The 20,540-nt window shown below is 46.8% G+C and overlaps 1 long non-coding RNA gene across 1 annotated transcript in view; it reads right to left on the reverse strand.

Moving 5' to 3' along the window:
* Window positions 1-3,215: 3,215 nt before the first annotated feature.
* Window positions 3,216-20,540, reverse strand: part of LOC125758138 (uncharacterized) — a 292,628-nt gene continuing 275,303 nt past the window's right edge. The window contains exon 2 of the long non-coding RNA XR_007415894.1: window positions 3,216-3,300. This is a non-coding gene — a long non-coding RNA (uncharacterized LOC125758138). The remainder of the gene's footprint in view (window positions 3,301-20,540) is intronic.

Consider the following 20,540-nt stretch of genomic DNA (forward strand, 5'->3'; position numbering starts at 1 on the left):
CCAGCACAAGCCCACGTTCACGTGTCAGGTCCTGTATTTTTTCATCGTGACACGAATGCATTTTTACGCCAGGGATGTCAACCGACGCCTTCAAACCCGCGAGAAAGTTGCCATCGCCACCAAGAAAGCTCGCCTATTGTGAAGCCGTTGAACATTTGCATTGTGTGCCTGTGCCTTGGGCCTCGGCAATAAACACATTTCGCGGCACTGAGAATAAAAGTTCCTATTTTTTGCTCAGTTTTTGTTTGCAGTAACGAATATCCGCAAACATTGGCCGCACGTTTGCGGGCAGCTTCTCCGCTATAGCTTTGCTTTTCATTCCGCGCATATATATATATATGAAGTTTATTGCTACATAAACACAAAACATGCATAAGTAGCAAGGATGGCGGAATAAAAGCTGCCTAAAGGCAGCTTGACTAGTCCCACCTCCCCATACAATAGCAGCCACAACATGACAAGAATTCACGCAAAAAATGCACTTGTTGACAACCTTAAAGTAGATACACGGAGCAAGGCATTAAAGAAATGGGAATTTAGCTGATTCATAAAAAAACGAAGGATACTTATTTCGAAAACACAAAATTAAGGTTAACATTCATAATAACAGTTGAAATAATGCATATTTAGAAATGTAATGTATGTAATGTAATACATAAAGCATCACCCGATTGTTCGGAGAGGTCCCTAATGGCAGTAGAAATTTGAGACGCATTCAACGAGTATTTCAAGGCAAAAAACGGCCATTTACAACGCGCGCCGCCGGCTTCCTGCTGCACAGCAACGGGCTAACCGTGGCCGCCGCGCCGTCTGGTGAGCGGAAACGAAACGGGGCCACGCATCTACGGCAGCCGCCGTGGGAGTTTGAGAACTGGCAGGATCTACTAACGTTGTGGAAGACAGCCTTGCTGAACTATGTTGAATTAGAGACCGTGTTGACAGAAGTTTAATCAATAGTACACTCTTGTTTGTTGACAGTAATACCAAGTCAGCTGGAGGAGCCACGGCTTACACCGGCTCATTGTCTGATTGGTCGAAGGTCAGTCTCCATTCCTGACGACGAGATCACGGAGACGAAGCCTAGTTTTACCAAAGATGAACTACAAAGACGTTGGAGGCAAAGAAAAGCATGCCTTGATGCCGTCTGGAAGAGATGGTACAAGGAATATATTTTACAGCTACAATCAGCTCACCACATCAATGGCACTGCTTTAGTAAATGTAGGAGATGTCGTACTTATCACGAACGAGAAATCTCCAAGGCTCTTATGGGTACTGGCCGTAATCGAAGAGACATTTATGGGTCGTGACGATCATATTTGTCTATGTCTCCTGAGAAAGTCAGACAGAAGGAAAGCACGAAAAGCTGTGCAACACCAAAGGGGCTATGCCTCTGGCTATGCCAGTGGTACAAACGAACACTTTCTAGACCAATTATACCTGTCTGCTTTGGTTCACTTTTTCCTTAACTTTTTTTTTACTGAAGGCACAATTAGCTGAGGGCTTTTCCAAATGCCAGAGAGTTGAACATTTTTACAAAGACCTTAACGGGAAGACTGGACAAGGATTCAAAGCAGTTTCCAAACACTGCCATCGCATTGCGACTGCAATGATCTCTCAATCATGAAGTATTGGACAGAAGAGGAAATTCCTGCATTTCCGCAATGATTCACTCACCCTATATCATTCCAGCTGACTTTTATGAAATGGAAAATTAAAGGCAATCATCAGTACCATACAGTGACTCATAACAGTTTATTTGATCCCAGGGTCACTGACCCATGGAACAGGATTCAACGTGCCTGTCTGAACACTGCTAATGCACTGCAGCTGCAGCATGACAGCACATAGCTGCAATGGTCCCTCAATGACGAAGTATTGGACAGAAAAGAAAGTTCCTGCATGTTTACAATGATTCGCTCACCCTACAATATTTCAGGTAACTTTCCTTATTGCCAAGAAATGGTTCGTGACATTTAAATTCATCACACGCCCATGGGACAACTTAAAAATAGTTCTGTGACTATAGGCAGAGACATATAAGTAATGTGTAGCTTCCTAAGGAAATGAAATTCAGTTAAAACTCGATCGAACAAAACACACTTTTATGGAGTTCCTGATTTTACAAAGTATTTTGTGATTTCCCAGCAAATACCCATAGGGCTGAAATTAATGAATTAGCTCGGCCACAAAACCCGATTTAACAAAGTTTTCTTGGAAATAACTGCGTAAAAAGTGGTGATTTTCATTTAATTTTGCAGAGATGGGTTTTTCTTCGAGCGTGCACTCTAACGCTTTAGCCCTATAGCATTAGTTTGATGAGGCTGGACGCTCCACTGTGCCCATGCATGGAGTAATGGACTCAGCCGTCAGTAGCGTTCTTACGTACCGGATGACGCTACAGGCGGCGGTGGCTGGTTTCGTGGCACTAATAGTCTCCTTGCAACTTTCTGCCTTGGCCTGCTCGCACAATCACTTCGTTCGTTCACCACGTATATGTTCGCCCATCATTGCTTCACGTAATGGTCTTTCTGGCTTGCATCACCTGGACAAAGGCGACAAGGGAGCCTCATGTCAGAGCCACCCTCAGGCCGGCCTCACGGACTTTTCACCTGGGCAGCAATTAGATTAATCGCGAGAGCAATGGCCTGGTAACTTGTTGTTATATGTTACAATTTTAGATTTCAAAGAGCCAAAAAATCCCCTTCTCGATTTTACGAACTTCCTGATTTAATCAAATAATTCAAGTGTCCTCATCACTTCGTTAGATCGAGTTTTAACTGAATACCGTAAAATCCGGAGCAAGCACCACTCCCACGGTGAAAGATAATCGGACAAGATTTGGAGGGGGGCCCTTGCTCGGTCACGGATCAAAATTCAATATGGAAGTGGAAGAGCCGCACGTGCTTCCAATGAAATGCGTTTTTGAATAGGCATGCATTCGCTGTCGTTATTAGCCCTTGTCAAGCGAATAAAAACACTGAATGAAGCAGTGTCAAAGGGCGGCACTTGCTCGGTCCCATTTGCAGATATTTCAAATATCCAGAAAAAAGGAGGGGTGCTTGCTCGGGCTTTACCTGTAGGTACGCAGAAGAAATTTTTCAACATCAAGTGTGGATGGTGAAGGTACAACTTAATTACATTCTCAAAAGACCTTGGTTGTGCTTTGAGCCGAGTGTCGATAACACCATGTGTAGGCTAGTACCTTCGGACTAATAATAATATCTGGGGTTTAACGTCCCGAAACCACTATATGATTATGAGAGACGCCGTAGTGGAGGGCTCCGGAAATTTCGACCACCTGGGGTTCTTTAACGTGCACCTAAATCTAAGTACACGGGCCTCAAACATTTTCGCCTCCATCGAAAATGCAGCCGCCGCGGACGGGATTTGATCCCGCGACCTTCGGGTCAGCAGTCGAGCGCCATAACCACTAGACCACCGTGGCGGGGCTACCTTCGGACTATTATGAAAGGATGGTGCATTATGGACAGTACCGCTACTGCACCAGAGTGGCAGCTGCACCCTTGCATGTTGCTGTAATCCTATATTCGGGGGACACAGAAAGCATGTTTGCCATGTTATTGTAGCATATAGCAGATATTGTAGCATATAGCAGACAGAAGAGCAGTCTAGCCTACGAAATGTTCATTCAATAAGCAAGTTTGACTGGTGAGAGTGACAAGCAATGTTACACAAGGGTCTTCCAGGAAGCGTAAGGCTGCTGGACTGTGCACCCATTGGCCTTTTGCAAAGTTGGTTGCTTGAGCTAACCTCATTCTTGCTGTTCGTGCCTTAAATAAAGATGCATATATCATGCTGTATATAGTCATACATTTTTCATTTACATTTGTTTTTTATTGCAACTACTTTAAATGTATCACTCTCACAATTCTTATAACCATTACATAGTGCATAATCTTACTGAAGGGCAGCTAAGCAGGCACATGAGATACGCTGTACAAAAGAAGAGTGAACGCTTCTGATTTTCATTTTATATTTTCCGTCAATACGCTTACAATTAGTAGAAGGCTTTTTACAAACACACCAAATGCGAGCGCACTAAACACGTTGAAGTGCTGTCTGGTGAACTGTGGCACTTGTATCAAACTAGCGAACGAAGAGCGCCTGCTTCCTCTTGCAAGCAGCTGCAATCCCTTGGAAACATGGAGCGCGATGACACTTCATAATGTAAGCAAATTCGACATTCAAACCTGAACACTTGCAAAGTTGCCACAAAGTGAGAGCCATGTGTTCTTTCACATGGCAATCAGGCTTCTTTTATGCGCGAAGAAACTGTTCCTATTAGCTGATGAGATAATAATAGTAGCAGTTATCAATTACGCAAAGCCGAACATTGGAAAAGTTCGTGCAAGTTAACCATGTCGAACTGTAGCGGCTGTAGTGCATCAAAAAAAAATGATCGATTCTTTCGCAGAAAACTTTTTCTGCTCGCGCAGCGATCGTGGATGAGCCTCTTGTGCCGCAGTTCGAAATGTTTATCACACTCCGTATCCACAACGTAAGAACGGCAACAAAATTACTTCCACGAGACGGACGCCATTCAAATTTGGCCAAGGAGACCTATGCATACCGAGCAATCGAATGAAGGGCACATCTCGACTTCGAAATTTGATGTCAGTGCTCCTTTAAGACTTTCGCCCCCCTCACGTGTGGCGCTTACGCGCATATCATGGCCCGGGCAGTGCGCATATGTGCTTACGTGTTGGTGTGTTAATGTTTACAGTTTATATTTACTCAGTAACAGCCAACAGAGGCAGTGAAAATTTTAAAACAGCATACACTGCGTGGATTATACGAGAGAAAGATGTACCGTTTGCTGTAGTTGGCCTACAATCGCGCCGTAAAGATGACAAGTTAATGTATTTAACAGCAGTTGTGAGGATGTTTGTGCAACATTAGTTGTAATATTGGTGGTGCTTGTGTAGCGTCAGTTGTGCTTGTAGAGTGGGCTGTCCGTTCACATAACAAGGCAATTAACATTACATATGTGCTACGAAGACTCAGCAAGCTAGAGTCTAGCGCAGGGGTCTCAAACACGCGGCCCGCGGGGCGCATGCCACCAGCTAATGTTTCGCTAGCGGCCCGCGGCTTCACAGGCAATAAACTATTTGTGAATTTGCTAAATGATACTGCAATTATTTGCTCGCCTATTGCGATTGCTAACGCTTTGTTCGGGTGAGATAGAAAGACGAAACTGGTTTCAAGCCAGAGTTTCCAGATGCTACCGAGATAACAAGCGAATAACCATCACAAAATAAGCCCAAAAAGAGCAGCGCGACTTTCGCGAAGAAGCCCATAAGAAGGGGAAATTTACTGAATTTCCCCATTCTTGAAAATATTTTAATATTAATAAAAAATGTCACTCAAATACGAAAGCGAGTTAAAAAAATTGCTTTAATTATTTTCTACAGCGAATATTCGCAACTGTGAACGAAAGCACACATTCGCTTTTAACATCGTCTCCACGGTAGTCTCCATTCGGTTGAATGCACGTTTGCAAGTGCATGATTAACGCTACTTGTTCATTCCCCCAACGTATGTTTGACTTGAACACTCAACTACTTAAAGTCATCGACAAAGACGCTAAAAGTGAACGACACACGCACTATTGCTGATTGTGATGGTAACTACAATAACTATATTTGCTGGAAAAATGCCAATAAGCCCAAACAAACGCGACAAGCCACTGGAAAATTCTACAAGCGACTAGGCGGAAAAAAGAAGCCCAAATCCGTGTATTATAAGCGGAACTGGCAACTCTGTTGCAAGCGTTTCTTTTTTTCGTCAAGCACCCCATGCGGTCACCACGTGTTGAACCATAACAGAGGTACAAATTCATGACGTCGTCGAAGGCAGCAGTCGGTGTGTCCAAGATGAAACTCTTTGTTTGGTGGAACTTGTGGCCGGGAAACGGAAAGTAAAACTACAACAATACACACTACACTGAGAGCGGCGAACAGGGCGTCGGTCGTCGATAAAACTGATCATCGCTTAGAGGCGCCGTCTTTTATACATCACGTATCGAACTTTCCAGCCTTATTATGGTGGTCGTGCAAGCTCTGGAATAATCTTGACTATTCGCGTCCTGCGCGCAATCTTAACAAAATGATCTACTACAATTGCGAAGCATCTCAAACACTGTGGCGCTGTCTGCGTCGAGCGTTGCTAACCACCCCTGCGGATCAAACCCATGAATACATCAATATGCAACAAGAAGCGGGCGTGGCAATATTTCACAGTTGACGCTCAAATTTGAGTCAATCTGGAGATCAGTCGTATCGATATGTTTATCGAATCCTGACGCCATAGCCTCGTCAGAACAAATCTATAGCTGAGATGTGAGAAATGCGTTCTTTCAAATGGCAGCGTTAGCTGGAACTTTGTTCAGCCCCCCTCCCCCCTCGCTTCAACCTTCTCCACCGTCCTAGCCCTTGTAGAAATAAATTTCGTGACTGTGACCCACTAGCTGAAGTGACCTTGAGACCCTTGGTCTAGTGCGACTCGGCAACGCAGGATTAAGTCAGTGAACGATGATATCGCTATCCTTGTGAGGGCGCACTAATGTGAATAACTCTTCAATATAACGGACGTGTGTGCTCAAACGTGATTGACGACCTCACCTGGGACCATAGCCAACCGGTTAGACGCCACAGTGTAGCCGACGTTCCCCCCAAGCCCACGTTATGCCAATAACTACTGAATTTACAAAAAAAAGAAAAACATGGGGAGGGGCGAAGCATATAGAAAAGAGTGAGCACTTTCAGCTCCACTTATGTGAAACCTGTGGAGAGGCCAAGCATGCAGTGTACGCCAGTATTTCCCACAACAAAATCACTGGTAACGGGCAATCAGATAGAGAAGACAAGATTAGACCGAGACAGCCACAGTCTACTTTTAGTTAACGTGCACGCTGGAAATCTTTATTGCTGAACTACGCACAACAAAAATCTCGCACCAGCAGTACATTGCACGTCAAGATCCAGTGCGTATATATACGGGGTGGCCGGTGAACGGTTTTTCAGCGACAGCAGTCGGTTTTTTTCGGTCAAGAAACTGCCGAGCAGACGCTGCCTGCGTCGACTTTGTCTCTCGTGGGCGAGGGCGCGTTCTCGTTCCTTGCGAGCTTGTATTTCAGCGTTCGCCGCAGAAAGACCGTTTCCATAGTCAACGCGCACCATTCGCTCTCTCTCGCCACACGGCGAGCGCTGAGGCGGTGGCGGCCACTCTGGACCGCCACGACACCAGACGACGATGCATGCCGGCACGCCGAGACCATAATAGGCTTCGCCCCTAAAAACGATATTGTCCGTCTCGTAACACTTGGCTCGAAGCCAAACAATGGGGCACAGGCAGCTGCTCCACGACTGAATTGCTTTGTATGACGTCAATTTCCGGACAAAGGGTTGGATCTGTCCAAGATTGACATGTCGTGTCATTCATGTAGTGACGTTTGTTTCCTTTGATATTTCTTCGTTGGAGACACGAATAAAGTACTCTAAACAATTCCTTGTTGCTCTTTTGTCTCTTGGCTTCACACATTTCTTGAAATGGAGTCTATTGTACGTCTCTGTCATCATATATCATTTGTTTTGTTTGCTTGTGTGCTACGTTTTCACGTTTGTTAGTATGTTTGTTTCTTTGTCTTTTTGTTTCGTAAGTTCTGTAGGTGAATGTGGGAAGCTCAGAAAGTCACATGTTAGATAGAAATTATCCTCCTTGAACTTTATTAATGATTTGCAACGTACAGGCGCAGCTTGCGCTAAAGAGATGTCTTCTTCCTCTTGTTCTTGGAGAGCCTTGCTGATGATGTTAACGCAGGCAAATCCACATATAGCATAGCCAACTGTAGCATGCGCACGCTTGCGCGAAAGAGAAGTCTTCTTGCTCTTGTTCTTCGAGCGTCTTGATGATGATAATAACGCAGGCAAACCACATATAGCATAGCCAACTGTAGCATGCGGCGCTCGCTCCACTCCGGCGCGTGCTCTAGTTTGATAGGAGACCGCTAGAGGGCCCCAACTGCGCGCTTGCTCTCTCTTTCGACAGTCGTCAGTCAGTGCGCTTCGATACTAATAACATGAACGATGAAGAGAAGGCGGCGGAGCGGAGGGCTCCCAAGGCAGCAGTACCGCGGGCCCGCCGCCAAGACCCTGCGGTGAGAGCTTCATGTTTGATCGCGTTACGTGAAAACAAAGTTACCACAAAAACTTGTGACATTAAATTGGACAGCAGATATCAATAAAATTTATTGTCCCTGAAGCTCGCGCTGGCTCATACATTATCTATATGTCATTGACGTATGTACTGAAACACGCAGAGGAGGAGGCATGTTGCCACTGTACGCCTACACTGGAAAGAAATAATTTACATGTGGCGTCAATAGAAAATGGATATAGTAGCTTAATTTCCGCGCGCTATGATTTTGCGCATTATTGCGCACCAAAAGTCAAACCTCCGGCATGGGTCTCAAAAGGGCCTGCAGTATATTCACCTAAAGTGCCAAAGAAAGAACGTCTGCATACCATCGCTTTAGAGCGGCCCTGAACAACCTTTTTTGAAGCCTGAAAATCTAGGTGGACGTGTTTTTCAAAAAATGCATTATAAAACAATTTTTTAAGAGACCTCACAAGGGCCGACAGGTTCAGAGTAGAATTTTGAGATTTCTTATTTATGCCGAATGTCCGCCTCCTAAGATCAAGGGGCGCTTCTTGGGGTATTGTCCTTGGCGACGGCATCACCATTTTTTCCCATTGGACGAGTGCAAGATTACCCACAGAGACAAGATCCAGCGCGTGCCATGTTCCCCTTGGAGGGCGAGGCGGCCAGTGCTCGCATTCGGGCTTGTAGTACGGCCCCCGCCTCCGTAGGGCAAGCGGGCACGCAAGAGTCTCCATCCCTATCCCCTCCCCTGTTCTGCCGGATCGAACCAATAAAGTTGTTCTCTCTCTCTCTGCCGACCGTGAAACGATGGCAGACGGTCTTTCCTGAAGGTGAGCATTTCCCATCAAAATTTTAAGCGCGAATTTTTTACACCTGCCACTTCCTAATGTTGGTGTTTGTGAAAGGGCAATGAACTTGTGCGACCAAGTAGGTGGCCTTCTCAGTCCAGGTAGCCATGGCCCGCTGGTGAAGCCAAGCCCTTGCCCCCAACATCTATGTAGCCGTCTCCAAATAACTGAGACGGTCCCTTGGGCATTCACCTAAGAAGATTCTAAGCCGTGTTCATTTTCCGTGCAGTCGATTGCATGGACGTCATCCCCTCCCCAACAGCCCTGCACCTCACGTGGCTTTGAACTGCCTGCTAGATCCACCCACCTTTGACCAAGCAACAATACCGAGTGATCACATCACGATGGCGTAACATATTTTGGCGATGCCTGACGTCATTATCATGTCATTTCAAGGTCACGTGGATTTTCGGCGAGACCTTGCGATACCTTTGCGACACCTTACGGGGCCTTAAGGTTTCACAATGTCTCGCGCAAGTTACGCGGGTTGGGTAGCCAACGTTGCGCTTGAGTAGCCACGACATGTTGCTTCCCTGAAAACCAGGTGACCAGTTTTAAAACAGCTTGTAATTTAATAAATTTTTAGATTGTAGCATAGAATTGCAAAATATTAGCATACTCATTTTCGGCATTATCACATGAGCGGCGAAGCCAGGCGAGAAAATATGCGCAGCGTTGTTACCAGACTTTTGCGTTATTCCACTTAGGCCTGCATGTCGTTCTGTTCAACGTTTTGTGCTGTCCTCTTGGGGGATGAAGAACTCCCGATATTTTGCTGCAGAGCTGTCCATGGGGTGACCCTGGAAAAATTGTGCCAGAGATGCTGACAAAAATTAGCCATCCGCGCAACGTCGTCACGCCATCTCTCGGCGGCGTCGCGAAATCCGCACCGCGCCATCCACGCCGCCTCTGAATGGTGGCGCACACCACTTCTTGGAACGTAGGCTCGATCTTCGGCAGTCATTTTAAGCTAAAATGACTACCCAAGGTCAAGCCTACGACGCTAAGCGCAAACGCATTGCCTGCCATGATGCTCGGTATCGCGAAGTATCCCCCGGTGAGTTGTTTACAACCCATACGAGCGCTTCCCAGGAGCCGTGGTTAGTTTTTGGCACCTAAAACCCTGCATATAATTATACTTACTCGTCCCCGACCCGTGCTCTGTCAAAGGACTACTGACATTAAAAGTGAAACCTCGAAATGTCTGTCATTATCCTGCATGCGTGGTCACTTCTGACTAATTATTAGTGGCGAATGTTGCCTTAAATTTAAGTTTAGTTAGAGGTAATTTATTTACCCTTTCCATACTGTGAAAAAAAAGAAAATTGTACGAAATTTACCGGCAATTTCTTTTCGCTCAAATTGAAGACCTTTTTTTCTTAATAAAAGGGTACCATTACTTCATTCAATTCGTTCCCTTTATTTGATATGATAGCTCGACGATGGCTTCACCGCATGGCAATAAGATGAAAGGCGAGACACAAACGGCACAACATTGACAATTGTGGCCGTTTAGCGTCAAGGAACACAACCATGACGATTAGAGTCGCCATTGGTTCCATGTGGGACTAATGTTTGTTGATGACGAGTATATGCGTCATCGGTCATTTTGGTACAAAATCTCATGACGCCTATACACACCAACGGGAGGGAAAGGGTTAAAGTGTTTTAATGTAATCGTGAGTGCTCATCTGACTAGGCAGCACCTCGCGACGTCTTTAGTAGTATGAACGTTACACGTGGTCGGGACCCACGTGTGACGTTCCACGAGTAAAGCGAGTAATGTCGGCCGTCGACGTGTGTGTAGACATGGGGGGCGCACATAATGTGACGAGTGCCACCTGACGAAACCTATTGTTCCTGGACCCTGTCGCTCTATTGTACGGCTGCTCTCGAGATGGCTTTGGCTGCTTACGCCAGGAATGTGTTTTTTTTAGCAGCGAAGCTGTTTAGCAAATCGTTCCTTGTCTGACGAGCCGAAACACTATCGTCCTAAATTGGTATGTGCCACAGAAATTGGGTAAATCGATTGGGTAAATCTCACCGCTCACCACTGGTTCAGTAAAAATGAAGAATGCAAAAACTATCATCATCATAAACGAGTATGTGCCACAGAAATTCGGCAAATCCCCTTACTCACCACTGGTTCAGAAAATTGAAGAAGGCAACAGTTAACCTAACAAATAGCTGCGAAGCGACGGCGATGAGCCGAAGACCCCGCGTATGTACAACGAGAGAATACCAGAGAACGGGTAACGCGACGGCGGCTGCGAGAAATACCCCGAAGCTATGGAAGGCCTACGCCATTGTCGACGGTCCCGTAGAGCTATGAGAGGTGCGGCCGACTGATTTAAGCGCGGGGTTCTCTCTCTGGAGTTTGGACGTCCGTGTTGTTTCTGCGGCTGCTGTGGTTTAACTGGTATCTCGCTGCCCTGAGAATCAACGTAGAAACGAAGTAGCATCACCTTGCTAAAGCCTCGTTACGACCTAGAATCAACCTAGAGAGAACCTCCATCACCTAGCTATGACCTAGAAACAGCCTAGAAGCAACCAGGTTAGTCTCCAGAATAGTCCAGTTTCGCTGTTTCAAGCCTTGCGCGACTTAGTGCAAGCTTCACCGATGTTTTTTTTAAATGCGAAGCATGTCTTAGCGAACTTCTGCATCTTTGAGCGTATCTATCTATCTATCTATCTATCTATCTATCTATCTATCTATCTATCTATCTATCTATCTATCTATCTATCTATCTATCTATCTATCTATCTATCTATCTATCTATCTATCTATCTATCTATCTATCTATCTATCTATCTATCTATCTAGCCGCCTACGACTTTGTGCTCTCCTGGCCGTTTCGTTAATCGGATGTATACCAAAATTGGTGTGGCATAACATGACCTTATCGAAAACGTGAATAACTGGTCATAACATGAAAATCATGTAATGCGATGTCATGAACAGCATTATATACATTCCACGGCCTTGGGGCTCTTGCGGCCGTACCGTTAGTTTCAGATATACCAAAATTGGTATGGCGTGACAAGAGTTCATGACAAACACAACGACCGGTCTTAACAAGCAAATCATGGAGTGCATGTCATGTGCAGCATGATTTACATGACATGGTCACGGGCGCTCGCGGCCGTTTAAATGAATGGATATATACGAAAACTATTATGACGAGACATTTATGTATGACAAATATAACTGACAAGTGGTAACATCAAAATAATGACATGCATGTTATGTAGGACATGGTTTACATGCCACGCTCATGGCGCACTCGCGGCCGTTTCGCTAATTTCATATACACCAAAATTGGTGTTGTGCGATGTGACTGTATAAGAAACATGAATAACAGGTGGTAACATGAAAACCATGACATACATGTCATGTCTGTCATGATTTACATGCCACGCTCATGGTGCATTCGCGGCCGTTTCGCTTGCATGATGTACACCAAAATTGGTATTGCGCGACACGACTGTATGACGAACGTAATTGAGAGGTGACAACATGAAAATCATGACATGCAAGTCATGTACGACAATATTTACATGCCACGCTCATGGTGCGCTCGCGGCCGTTTCGCTAGATTGATGTACACCAAAATTGGCATTGCGCAATATGACTGTATGAATAACATGAACGACAGTTGGTACCATGAAACGCATGACATGTATGTCATGATTTACATGCCACGCTCATGATGAATTCGCGGCCGCTTCGCTAGCTTGATAAGCACCAAAACTGGCATTGCGCGACGCGACTGCATGATGAACGTAAATGAGAGGTGGTAACATGAAAATAATGACATGCATGACATGTACGACATGTTTTACATGTCTTGCTCATGGCGCACTCGTGGCCGTTTCGCTAGATTGATACGCACCAAAACTGGTATTGCGCGACGCCACTGCATGACAAACGTAAATGAGAGGTGGTAACATGAGAATCATGACATGCAAGTCATGTACGACATGATTTATATGCCACGCTCATGGTGCGCTCGCGGCCGTTTCGCTAGATTGATATACACGATAATTGGTATTGCGCGACGCGCCTGTATGACGAACATGAATAACAGGTGGGAACATGAAAACCATGATATGCAGGGGCGTAGCCAAGAGGGGGTTGGGGGGGTTGAACCCCCCCCCCCCCCCCGAAATTTTTCACTTTTGCTTGCGCATATATACACGCACACATACAAACGCACGCACGAACGTACATAAAGTATGGATGACCGCCCCCCTCCCCGAAGAAAATTCCTGGCTACGCCCCTGATGATATGCATTATAGATTTCAAAACAGGAGAAAGTGCCTCAGATTAGGCTGGCCGACGTTTCGATAGGGGACCTATCTTTGTCAAAGGCGCCTTGTCATCCCTGGCGTGTTAGTTTTATGGGGTTAGTGATGACGTCATGTCCAGCGGCGGCGCGTCTGTTGCTGTTGGTAATTGATGCCTGGAAAGAGAGAAACTCGAAAGCAGAGGAGTAAAGCCCTTGCCACATTTCAAGAGAGTTTGCAAACACGTTCGGGTCTGCCATGTCAGAGTTAAAGGTAGCTGCAAAGAAAAAAAAAAGAAAAAAAAGGGGGGGGGGTACAACCAAGCGAGAGGGCGAGTGCAGCCATCACAAAGAGCTGCAGAAGGTGGTGAGGAAGGGAACTACCGGCGGGGAGAAAAAAACCGGGCGGCTTACGTTTAAATGTCCGCCAAGGAGCTGCAGAAGGTGGTGGGGAAGGCAGCTACAGACGACAAAAAAAAAGGAAGGTACTCGGGCGGCGTACGTTTAAAATGCCGCCTGCCTACTTTAAGTGATATTGAAAGGGTTGCCTGAAAAGCAAGCTCCTGCTTAATGGGTGAAGTAATTGGCTTGCATATGCATCCAGTGTCGTCGGTGGCTTTCAAAAATTGGGCGCCCGTCAACTAAGAGGGTGAAGTAATTGGCTGGCATATGCATCCAGTGTCGTCGGTGGCTTCCAAAAATTGGGCGCCCGTCAACTCAATTGGGCGCCCGTCAATTGGGCGCCCGTCAACCATCCGTCGGCTCCCTTCTTGATCTTGATGATATGCATGTCATATATGGCATGATTAACACGCCAACCTCATGGCGCACTCGTGGCCATTTTCGTTCGTTTGATATACAACAAAATTAGTACTGCGCGATGTGACTGTATGACGAAAATAAATGACAGTGGTTAACATGCGAATCATGTTATGCATGTCATGTACGGTGTGATTTACATGACACTGTCGTGATGCGCTCCCGGCCGTGTTTTTAGCTGGATATATACCAAAATTGGTATGGCATGACAGGAGTGCGTGATGAACATAAATGACAGGTCATGCATTCTCTACACCAAAATACATGTTTCATTGGCACGGTATATTCCAGATTGTGCATGCATGCGCTCATGGGAAACATGCGATATACAGTGAACTAGATGTCATGGCATGAATGGTTTCATTTGACTCAAAGACAAACAAGGCCATGTATGCAGCTCTTTGCTGGCTGCTTCGCATTACATCGATCCCCACAGTGCGTGGGATCTGCCGGATTTTTTTCTGAGGGGACACGCTCTTAACAGTATAATTAAGCTTAGCAGGCTTAACACGTAACGCTTAAGAGGCTTAACTCATACCGAAGCACCCACATAGTTTCATTCTTTACCGCGCCAAGGTTAAAGAATATACCACAAAGACATTTAATACAAAGATCACAGATTAAATGCCTCTCAGTGAAGCATTTGAAAATACTCGTTACAGTAAAATTATATAGCGGAGTTGTTATAGCCGAACTTGATTTGTCTTGTCCGTGTTCACAGCGCATCAAATCCTACATGTGCCACAGATATTGGGCAAACACCACTACTCACATCCGGTTCACTCAAAATGAAGAAGCTGCCTGTAAAGCGCCTAGCTGGTATGTGCCAAACAGCTCCTATAAGAGCGTATCCACATATAGTATAGCAAGGGGGTGAGAAAGGAAATTGAAGAGGAGGAGGAGTGATGTGAGGGTGAGCAGGAAGGAAGGAATGACGGGAGAAGGTAAAGCATAACATAGCCTTGTATAATACAGTATAGAAAGAGTGGCCAAGGAAAGTGAGGAGGGAGGGTATAGTATAGTTTGGCAGATAGCAGTTGGAGGTTGGAGACATGCAGGTGGTAAAGCGGACAGGAGGAGACGTTGAGCGGAGATAAGGAGCAGCGGCGGAGATGGTAGGGCGGAGTACGGTGTGGGAGAAGGCATAACATCGTGGTTTAGCGCTAAAAAAGACAGACATATGTGAGAGACAGGACAGGTGCTACTAACAACTGGTTTAGTGCAAGGATTGCAATGGAATAGAGTTGCAATGTGCAGTCGTGCGGAGTGCAGCCAGTGTGACGTTAGTTGATGGCGTCCTAGCTTTACATTACTTTGCACTCCATTGCTAAGGCTTCTCCTCAGCTTCGCTGTCCCTTGGTATTTACGACGTTAAAGCGGCCCTGCAAGACATTTTCAGCATCGCCATAAAACGCTGTCCGTCGGTAGTCGGGGCTCCTGAAAACATTATAGCGCTGCACGCGGCCAAACGTTATAGCGCTGCACGCGGCCTGGAATTTACAATTCATTTTCAAAGTCAGCTAGAAATTGTTCCCTCTTTCAAAAGATGATGCCATATACCCAAATGACTGCGCCAGATACTAAAATTCGTGGCCGCGGCTGATTTGAGCATCATGAGCGTTGAAGTTACTGAGGCCACCACGTGCGTCCGTGCGATCACAACGAAAGTAAGCCACGCGTTGGAAGAAAAGAAAAAGAAGTGCTCAAGGTCACGACGCGCGCGTGATGTAACTTCTTTGCCCCATGCAATCCCTCCTTTCTTAGCTTCAGGCCCGCTCGTGGGGACGTGAAAAGAGAGAAAGCGATTACAGGGTGCCACAAATCTCTGCAACTCAGCTCGTACTTCACGTGTTATAAAAATGAGGATGTAGATGCGGTCATTGACCAAGACAAGGTGAAGAGCACAGAGACGTTTCGGGACCCACACGGGTTCCTTGTTCACACATCTACATCCTCATCATGACACCTGACCACACGAACTTTCGTCGAACTCTTGACTAAGCTCTAAAAACAAACTCCTTCAATGAAGCCATTCTATGGTTACTTGGAAATTTTTACCGCATCTTCGAAGCTTTCCTTCACCCTGCGCGCGTTAAAGGAACTGTCTACAGTCCTTCATCGCTTTTCTGTTTTGTACCGGAATAGAGAGCGTATCGTTTAAAGTGTCCAACCTTGCAGTGGTTTCTCTGGAAAGTGAGAAGAAATTTTTAAAACAGTATTTTTGTATCTGCGTTCGGTCTTCTTCCATTGGCGTGAAACATGCCCACAACACTGGTTGACCGACACGATCACGATTGGAGTGCCGGTAAAAATTAAAACTGAAAGCACATGTGGTTTCTGTAGGATTATTTTATTTTTGCTGAACACGAATGTAACGAATGCAACAGTCTTTTTGAGCGCGCTGGTAGTTAAATGATGCCTTAATAAACAATTACAGAACGCTTGTTTTGCTGCAATCGCAGTCTATGCGTTTATTTTAGCACCGCTACCGCAATCCAAGCCAAGTTGAGTCATCAAAAAGATACGATAAAAGCACGTCTTCACAGAGGAGCACATGTGAGACATCCTAACCATACAGAGGCACAGTACGACCAGCGCGGAGGGCTGCATGAGTTGAAGCAGACGAAATCAGAGACGGCGCCTTTTTGGATGCGTGAGCAAAAAAAGCAAAAAATTACTCTCTGACGCAACCGAAAGCTGCCTCAAGTGCGTAAAATACAATTGCAGGTTATACATGTTTGTTTTTAACACTTTCGTGACCGCAGAAAAATCGGTTGTTTTTGGCTAGTCCAGGAAATATTTTTTCCTGCCACATAATATAATTGATGCTAACGTGTAGGGTATCAAATGATGGAGGAAGAATGGGTCTTTCCAACAGTATTAATTCTAAACAACGGATTTATTTCGAATTCAATAAAAAAATTATCAAACAAAGAAAAATGCATCAAAAAGAAAGAAAGATTCATAAAAACATCAATGCTACTCCGCAATGGTTAAACATTTAAAAAAAATCGAAATATACGTTTTGAACGCAACGCCCTCTTACAATAATAGTGGAAATATAAGCTCTGTAAGTGCAAAGATTATTTACATAAATACAAGAATATTGGCACCTGTGCCCATCATGCCACTGCGCGATGCAGGTTCTCGACGCGGTGAAACAGAGGCTGGCTGCGCATGTTCCGGGGAAAAATTTTTCTTTTCTCTTCAACTTTCCTATCATAGTTTGCAGTTCTGGTATTTTCAATTTTCCTGTGTATTTGTTGAAATGAACAGTGTAGCCTGTTCGAAATCTGCAAAAATCTATGGCGAGCCGTCAACGCGAGAGAAGACGACGAAGTTGCGCTTCAGCTGCTCCGCACGTTCGAACCTAGCGCGTGAGAAGAAGACGCCCGCAAGAACGACAGCGGCTGTGGCTGTACATCGGAGAGCAAGCAGCAATAAAATATGTGGGAAAGTCAACGCCTCACGTCATCCCACAAGTGGTGACCCGGACATCGAACGGCAACGCGCCTCCTGCTCGTCCCTTCGCCAACGCACTGAGCGTCACGGCCATCCCCGTTTCTTCGGTGACTACAGTAAGGACTTGAGCAACGTGCATTCCGACTGACCATGGACACCACACCCAACAGTGACGCAACGCCGAATCCCACGGTACCCGACCCTGTCGTCGCTACTCTCAAGATACCGGAGTTTTGGCAGGCGGACTCGGAACTCTGGTTTCTGAGCGTCGAGCCACTCTTCCGACGACACCGGGTAACATCGCAATCAGCGAGGTACGACTATGTCATCGGCGCTTTACCACCTGCTGTCATCGCCATCGTAAGAGACATTCTGCGCTCTCCGCCTCCTGACAACCCCTACGACACTCTTAAAGCAGAGCTCATCCGCCGGACAACCGAGTCGGAACAGCGTAGGCTGCAGCAGCTGCTCACCGCGGAGGAACTCGGTGACCGCAAACCTACGGAGCTTCTGCGTCGCATGCGACATCTCATCGGGGACAACCCTGCTGCTTTGGACGCATCCATCCTACGAGAGCTCTTCCTACAGTGACTGCCGCAGCAGGTGCGGATGATTTTGAGTGTGTCCTCCACGGCAACTCTCGACTCACTGGCACAGATGGCCGACAAGATTATGGATGTCGGTGCCCCGTCCATATCTGCTATCGAGAGACGTGATTCTTCCCACTTTGCGCCGGTCCGCGATGACCGCTTAGACCGCCTCCTTCAAGCTAACGAGGAGCTCAACCGCAAAGTGGACCAGCTGGCCGCTGAACTGAGCTTGCTGAAAGCAGACCACCGACGCACTACTTCACGACAACGACGCCAAAGCCGCGATAGATCGCCAAGTCTGCCTCGCAGCGTCTGCTGGTACCACCACCGATACGGGGAACGCGCTCGTCAGTGCCATCAGCCATGCCAGTTTGCGGGAAACGCACGGGCCACGCACTGACGGCGGCCAGTGTTGCAGGCCCGACATACAGCCGCCTATTCCACGTCACGGACCGCGTCACCAAAGTTCGGTACCTCATCGACACGGGTGCCGAAGTGTGTGTTGTTCCTCCTATCCTACGCTGGAGGACCGTCGGCGACGCCAGACCACGCCGCCTGTCACTGCTGTTAATGGTTCCACCATACGGACCTACGGACAGAGGTCTGTTACGCTTGACATCGGCTTGAGACGCACGTTTCGTTGGATTTTCTTAATCGCCGACGTGCGTGTACCAATTATCGGTGCCGATTTTCTTTGGCATTTGAACCCTTTCGGCCCTGGCGTCGTCAATTGACGACACCGCACAGAAGTTCCCCTAGCACCTCGGAAATGAAACCAAAACTGCTCATTATTGGGGAAATACTTCTCCTATGATCCCCGCTGTGATTGACACCAATGTTGCGACATATTTGCGGAGGTGGGAGCCACAAAGAAGAAAAAGCTTGACCGAGATCATGGGTGACGCCGAGGCGGGTCAGGTGAGGCGGCTAAGCGCCGTTTTCGGGACGTCGTACAGAAGCCGTTTCAAGGAGTATCACACTGAAAAATGAGACGTGGTTCACATTTTGTGTACTCTAGTCAGTACCATAAATAAAGAAGCCATTTTCCTAATTTCACAACCACTGAGCCCTGATGACCTAATTTGATTCCATGCTAATTAATCCATAAATACTTGCACCACTGGCTCAATTTTTCGTTTTTGGTCTTCTGAGGTCCTAACTATTAGGAAAACACGCACAAAAAATGTCTCCGGTCAAAATAAAAATCCAGGGCTGAAAGGGTCAAGCTTGTGGTGGACCTACGACATAGCCGCCTCGTGGATTCTGAGACCCACCTAACAGTTCAAGGCGTGACATCGAGTTTACCACCCTTACGTCTCGTGTAAGCTCATGCCAAAGTCTCTCCGCCGCGGTCTACGCTTCTGGAAGAATTTTCCGACCTCTTCCGTGCTCCATCTCTTGAAGACCCAGTGCGCCACAATGTCACTCATCACATTGTGACAGTAGGAGCACCGGTGTTTGCACGTGCTCGTCGTCTCGCACCTGACCGTTACAAGATTGCACGGCAAGAATTCGAGCACATGCTTGACCTCGGATACGTCCGCCCCTTTTCCGGTGCCTGGTCATCACCGCTACACATGGCCCCCAAACCCTCAAGTGACTGGAGACCGTGCGGTGACTATCGCGCCCTCAACAAAGTGACGGTACCGGACCGCTATCCGATACCGCACATCCAGGACTTCACGGCATTGCTGCACGGTTCCACCGTACTCAGCAAAATCGACCTAGTGACCGCACACCGCCAAATACCTGTCGAGCCTTCCGACGTACCGAAGACTGCCATAATAACACCTTTTGGCATGTTTGAATACATACGGATGCCCTTCGGTCTAGGAAACGCAGCACAAACCTTTCAACGGTTCGTGGACCAGGTTCTTCGTGGTTTGAGCTGCTGCTTCGCGTACATCGACGACATCCTCGTCTTCAGCACTTCAGCAGAAGATCACGAACTTCACCAGCGTCAGGTTTTCACGCGGCTCCGGAAATAAGGACTTGTCGTCAACGGATCGAAGAGCGAGTTCGGAGTTTCCTCACTGGACTTCCTTGGCCATCGCGTGGATTCCCGTGGGATCTCTCCACCGACGGCGCGCGTGGAAGCTATATTGCAGTTTCCACGGCCAACAACTACAAAGAAGCTGCGTGAATTCCTCGGGCTTGCCAACTATTACCGTCGGTTTATTCCGCACTGCGCGGCCATCTTGCAACCGCTACATGCACTTCTCTCCGGTCAAACGAAGCCGAACGCTTCCATCTCCTGGACAGACGACGCTGAGACAGCTTTCAGTTCCATCAAGGAAGCTCTGGCTAACGCAACGCTCCTCGCGCATCGAAAGAGCGACGCCATCACGTCA

The sequence above is a fragment of the Rhipicephalus sanguineus genome, chromosome 4, assembly GCF_013339695.2.
Source record: "Rhipicephalus sanguineus isolate Rsan-2018 chromosome 4, BIME_Rsan_1.4, whole genome shotgun sequence".
In the NCBI taxonomy this organism is placed as follows: Eukaryota; Metazoa; Arthropoda; class Arachnida; order Ixodida; family Ixodidae; genus Rhipicephalus; species Rhipicephalus sanguineus.